Below are 6,940 nucleotides of genomic sequence, written 5' to 3'. Positions count from 1 at the left end.
GTAGATATGGAGTAGCAAGAGTTGGAATAGGACACAGAGCTCATGCCTCATCACCAAGAGGTTGACTTACCCACTTTACCGCATCCAGATGATGAGAATGTCTCAAGTGACCAAGGAGGCACTAAAATCCTTGGTGATCATCAGAAAGGAGAGATGCACAACATTTCAATCAATGAATCTCAACATAGAGTTGTGCAATATAACAGAGTGTCAACTCCGGAGGATCATACATTTCCTGTGTAAGTTGAGGAAAAAGTGATCGTGACTGATGTACGCAAACATCCAGTAGCCTTGGCCAATGCAACCAGAGTGTATGCTAAAGCCACTAGCTAAAGTGTTTGCTTTCTGATAGCTGAGAATGAGCGAATGGTGAACGAACTACATATGGCCAAGAAAGGAGGAGACTTGGTGATAATGTCCACCCTAGTTGAACTGAAGAAGGAAATAATAGATGAAGTCTTGTCCCTTGACACACTTATGCGAGCATTGTACTCCAATTTTGGTATCATGGATAAGGCAGTCGCTCATCTCAATGGATGGCAGCAGTGATGTACTATAAAAGCATGTATCTTAATGAACTTGCATGCTGCTATTGATGACATGCAAACATGGATGATGAAATAGAAGGGACCCCTGCTTCACTTGCCTAAGATGATGAGGGCCAATGCGGTTGAGCTGAAAGCATGTATCCATAGTCAGATTCAGAAATATGAAGAGCTCCCGCAGCTCATCAGTAGCATACAGGTTTCCCATGCATGAGTATTCAGGAGTATGGATGTTGTGGTGCACACACACATGATCCCATCTCTTGGTACTCTCACCTAGGTGAAGACAAAGAAATAGGCTCGACTAGAGCTTGACTCATACTTTGATGAGTTGATCCACATTGCCACCAGCCCAGACTTGCCTATCAGTGCAGGCATCATCCACAAGTATGCTGCTGGTCTGGTCACATTGTAGACAATGATGTTTATGCTTTCAAACGAGTTAGACAGAGGAGCATGAACAGTGTACCTGGATTCAAAGGAGACAAGAGTTAGGTTTTAGACGGATGTCACCGGGGAACACATAAACACCTTCAAGGACTACCGATCTTGGCATCAGTATGTTCCTGTTAATCAACATGAAGATGTTGAGGAGTTGGACTTCCATGGTTGTCTAAGTCAGAGTGATGACTAGCTTGGCTTGCTAAAGGCATTTTGTTTCACATCAGTACATGTGCATTGTAATGTAAAGTCATGTCAAGTGTAAGTGAAGTGGTGCTAGTTGGATGTAACAGTCATAGAGTAGGTGAAGAGTCATGAGGGTAGTTGAACTGTCACAAAGGGGAATGTCAAGGGTCACCCCACCCTTTGGTATAAATAGTCCCTCATAACTCATTGTAAAGGTTTTTGTTCAGCCAAACTCCCGATAAGACTATCTCGGAGAGATCTTGGATAGTATTGTAATGAGCCTTAGATTCTCCACTACATAGAGCTAGTACATCTCTTTGGAGGAGCAGGAAAATGTGGCTGTAATGTTCCAGTATTGGAACTAGTGGTTGGACATGGATGTATTGTATGACTAGAACTTACAATTCTTTATACAATAAGAGCAATATGTTTCATGCATATGTTGTATTGTATTCTATGTTATCTGGTTTAGTCTAAATGATATATGTATTGTTTGCTTACACGTGCATGTATGTACTATTCTATATAAGTATGTATGAATCTCTCTGTGATGTGTTGTTGGTTTAACCATCACTTTGGATTGCTCACTAACTTGCTTTCCAACGTGTGATGCATTTTCGATCATGTGTTTCCTTCCAAGCCAAGTACTATTACAGGTTGCCAAGGGGCACACTCATCTAAACCCCCATGTGTTAGAACCTCTCATGCACCTTTGTTGACTCACTATAGTTGTCACACCCTTGCTATCAATAGAGTTATCTTACTTGCCTCTGTGCAAAATCACGATCAAGGAATTACCATACAACCCACTATTGGGACTCCTACACCAAATTGTCTAAGGTCTATTTGGGACTTCTTACCGGGGAGATCCCCTGACATGTTGGTGGGTCCATCATCGTCAACATTTCTGGCACTAGAAGGAGGGCCAGATGACAAGTTGTCTGCTCTCATCGTATTTTGAACCTTTGCATATCTTTCATGGATTATTGCACTCTTCTCCCTCCGTGATGTTTTTCAAATCATGAAGATGTCACCATCACGAGGGAGTTTTTTGATCACTTGTCCACTTACACGTAAGATGGTGAAGACAAAGTGGCCTGGCCTACGTACCTGCATGACTTTATTTCCATGCTTCATGAGGAAGATGGGTGTTTTTACGAATAGGCCAACTTGTAGCTTGCATACACATTTCGCAAATCTCCACTTCGATGGGTATTCAGCCTACCAGCTAACAACATGCACTCACTTGAGCACTTCTACGATCTCATTGAAGACACCTTCTATCATTTTGATCTAGACCATCTTGACCAAAAAATGCAACAACAACAAAAGGCTCCGCATGAATCGATTGTGGACTTTTGGCAGTGCTTTCGTGACTTGTAGTTTCAAGCTCCAAGGAGCGAGATGAAATTTTCCTATCTCTAGGGCTGATTCAAGTATTGCCTTAAGAAATCTTCACATCTCGAGAAGAAGCTTGAAATCAAGCCTCGCTCAACATTCTTCACTGATGGAGTTGCGCAATCTCATGCGGATGTAGTCATTGTCACGACTAATTGTCCGCCATCTCCTCATTAGAAGCTCCACCACTACCGAGTGATGTTGAGGATCATGCTCACACACCTATTCAACTATCACATCCTCCCAACATCACTTCACTTAATGTTCGTGCAGATTTGGTTGTGAGTCTTTCAAGTTGTCATACGCATTTTGTTCCACAACCTCCATCTATGTACTTAGTTATTCCTTCAAATGATACTATCTTGTGTTCTTCCATTCCAGACTCTTCAGTTGTTGTGAATGAGGAACAAGCTAGTACCGAAGTTCGTGTTGCACAACCAACATGCATTGTCATTCATGAAGAGTATGAGTGGGAGCTTGAGAATCAACACTCGGTAAAGGATGATTCCCTTCTATCCGAGCCTCCTCCATTATTTCTTGACATATTTGGTGAATCTGCCATCCTTGATTTCACATGTGTATCTCCATCCACAGAGGCACCCATTATTGATCACTCACAAGATACACCGAATATTGGTCCATCATTCGACAACAGAGAGGATAAGTTATTCATTGAAAATCCACTTGATCTTTCATATATCTCTTCCAAAAACATGGAGGATAAGTTTGTTCGCTTTTCACCTACCCGTCTATTTGATTCATTTGATCATGAGGATGCCGATGAAATCATTGATTTTTCTGATCATGGCTGTCATGATCAATTCACTACCATATTTGATCATGATCATGACTCTATCATAGTTGATATTTCAAGGCCTCCGGTTTGTGATGATCTATCTGATGATGAAGTTGAAACACCCAAGACTATAGAGGCAATTCAGCATGAGCTGATGGTTATGTCAAGCCCTTGCTCTCTTGGGGTTAGTTTCACCTCTGATCAAGAAACCATTGAATCACCAAAGGCTCCTTATCACTCATCTGTATGCATTGAAGATCAATCTCGAACACATATCATACTCCCTCCACTCGAACTACATGATCATATTGGTCATGCATTGCAGGAATCTTACATTACAATCACATGTGCACGCGCAAGTTATCTTTGTTTCTTTAGTTTGCTTGCATGTCACAATCAAGACTGTGCTTATGCTTCAAAGTTTCATATAGTGTCACACAACTTCATGATAGGTTGATGGACTTCTCGTCATGTACTTATACTCACTCACTTCTTGTGGGTACTTTGAAACACGAAGTGTGGTTGTCTTCATTTTTATATCTTTCTTTCTTGCTAGTTTGCACCAACTGGGTTACTCATGGACCAAGCCTTCATCAACATGGGTCAACCAATGTGTCGATGGCTACACTGGAAATATCACTTCACATGATCAGGCCCATGCACTGTTAGCTTAGGAGTAGGAATAGTGTTTTCATTTAGTCAGTTTGATTACATGCTTGCTTGGTTACATAGTTTGCTTGTTTGTTTGTTTTCTTGCTTGTTTTCTTACTCGCTTTGCTTTTGCTTTTTCTTCTACTCTTTAATTTTCTTTGTTGTTTGTCAGTTTGTTTTTTTCGTTCATAGGTTAGTTTCACATGAAACCATGTATGACTCTTGAAATGAGCTGAGTAAAGTACAATAGGGCTTGTACAACTGTCACTATCTCATCTTGCCTCTATACGAAGAACTTGTTACTTTTAGTCCATGATAGGTTTAAGGAAAATACGTACTCTTCGAAGTGAACCTTGGTGAAAACACAATGCTTGCGTGCTAACTAGTGTCACCTACTCTAGTGGCTTGTTTTTGGGTTAACATTTGTCAGCTCATTCAAGTAGAGTAAGGTGAGGGGGGAAACCTTAGCAAGCACATTAGAGGTATAATAATCTACTTCTCTGATGGAACAACCTCTTATACTCTCAATAAGTCGGGATCCCTCTTCCACCTATGAAATCAGTAATTGCTATGCACAGTTGAAAAAATGAAAAATGAAAAAAATGAAAAGTAAGAAAAATTAAAATGAAAAACAAATAAGTCAAAAGAAGAGAAAGTCTTCCTATGCAGAGAGGTGATGCAAGTAACTATGTCGAGGTATTGACCAGGATTGCTGGTAGTGGATTCATGCTTGTGTTCCTATGTGAGTTTGGTAGGGTACTGTCCAAGCCTACTGGCAGTAGAGAAAAACCAGAGATGAAACTAAGACTCTGATGATTATATTGTGTGTGCACCAATATACCCCTCAACCCCAATCAAAACAACTGTGTTTCCATGGCTTGGAATGTGTGTCAATCAACCAAGGGATCAGTAGATGCTACATCTTACAATCAAGCTAGTGTGAAACCAATATGATTTGAGAACTGAAAAATAGTTATGTAGGTGTTAGACTTTCTTTTCACGAACAAGGTCTATTAAGAGAGCTGAAGCTCTACCAGTGTGTCGCAAATTTTTGTAGCGACTACAACCACCCTCAAAAATTTTGCCTTAGCTTCATTTTGGAGCCTCCCTACAAACTTTTCACAACACCTTGTCTTGATTCGTCAAGTACACAAGCTTTAGTGTTTTTCTTGCACAAAGGTAGCCTGGCGATCACAACTTGATATATTCCCCAGGTTGTTCATCTGGACTTGGTCCAACTGCAGGCTAATCAGCTCCCCCAAGAAATTGTGCATTTCTGGAGGGAAACTAGCCTTCCCTCCAGAAATTATGCAATCATGTCTAGCAAGTTGCTGGGCTCCAGAATTGCACAATTCTTCCAGTCAGCACTCATAGTGAAAACTGCACAATTTTCCCCAGTAGGGCTTCTCAGCCCAGAATTTGTGTAATTCTTGGTAGCAATCAGCTTCTATGACTAGAAATTGAGCAAATCTCTTGGGTAGCCAGCCCAACTCTAAGCCAGAAATGCGAATTTCCTTCAAGAAGTTGAGCAGCATCAAGCATGAGCAGTTGGGTTGAGTAGTTCCACTCAGGACCAAAGAAACTTGACTTGCATGCATCACTTGATTTTTCCTGGAATATCAAAAGGCAACATGCAAAAGGCATCCCATGATTTAGGGAGCTATTTTTAGCAGTTGGAGGTGTTATAGACATTTTTGGGCACTGAAACCCCAATCATAGATGTCCATAAACCAAGGGCTCCTAAGTCCCTAAAAGTGTTGTTCCAACCCCTAAAATAACAAGGTCAACTGATTACAGCATCTCCCAGAAGTTCTCCATGAAAAACTAGTCAAAACTAGACCATCTCACCTGCTCCATGGTCAAAGTGTGTTGCGTCCCACCTAAATGCACACGAGAGGTGCGATGCATACTGGAAAGCCCTTCTATGGGGTGCAATGGGCGAGAGTGGACAAATGGCAGGGTCAATCTGCGAGGTGGAGGATCATGGAATCTTCCAGAAACTTCTCCTGTGACACTTGCCTCTCTACATTCGCCCAAGGATGAGTAAGAGATCATCAATCTCCAAGTGGAATCAAGAACTATTAGAGAGAGGACACTAATCAAATCTCAAAAGCTAACTCACTCCCCTTGCAAACATCTATATATGGATCCCTCATCCCAGAGATCCAGAGGCTGGAATTTTGTATCTTGTAAGGAAGTGCTGTTGGTTTCTTGGTGTAACATCATAGTGTTGGGTGATCTAAGCTTTCAATGAGGTGAAGAAGGGCTTTCTTGCTGAGAGGATGACGCCGGGTCAGAACAATTGGTTGTAATCCTCTTTTCTATTCTTAATTATTAATAAAGCTATTTGAATTTTCCTCCACATTCTTGTATGATTGATGATATATGCATTTGTGTGGTCAATATATATTTGGTCCTATATTGTTTATGATAGTAGATCTCTGTTCTTGGATAGTTTTGTGCTGCTTTGATTCTACAGGTACTCTTTGAAGCTGGGTAAACAAGGAAGCAAGTGGCAAAGATCTATCAGAAGGGAGAGGAATTAAGCAAGGAACCAAGCGCAAGACAGAGGTTGGTCTCCTTCTTTCCCCTCTTATATATCTCTCATAAAGGAAAACGAAAGTTGTTTTAGTTTGTTTGTTTCTAAGGTAGCTACTAGCCTTAGTGGGACTAGCAGCTGTGCATGGACACTAGATTTCCCGATAACAAAATGGCGACTCCGCTGGGGAGCGAATAGATTGTTTGTTTGTCTATATTTGTTTGCCTTATAAACTTACAGACGGAGCCTAAAGTCAAGTCAACTAGCCTTCGAACTGCATTTGCTATGCAAGTGCAAAGTAGATCAATGTTGCTTTAGTCTATCTCTAGGTTTTGTTTATGAATTGAACAATCAATTTACAAACTCTCTAATTGCCCTTGTGGT

The sequence above is a fragment of the Pinus tabuliformis genome, chromosome 7 (assembly GCF_031772625.1).
Source record: "Pinus tabuliformis cultivar Carrire ecotype Pingquan chromosome 7, CPIR1, whole genome shotgun sequence".
NCBI classification, from domain to species: domain Eukaryota; kingdom Viridiplantae; phylum Streptophyta; class Pinopsida; order Pinales; family Pinaceae; genus Pinus; species Pinus tabuliformis.
The sequence above is the reverse complement of the archived record's forward strand: the minus strand, read 5'-3'. Positions refer to the sequence as shown.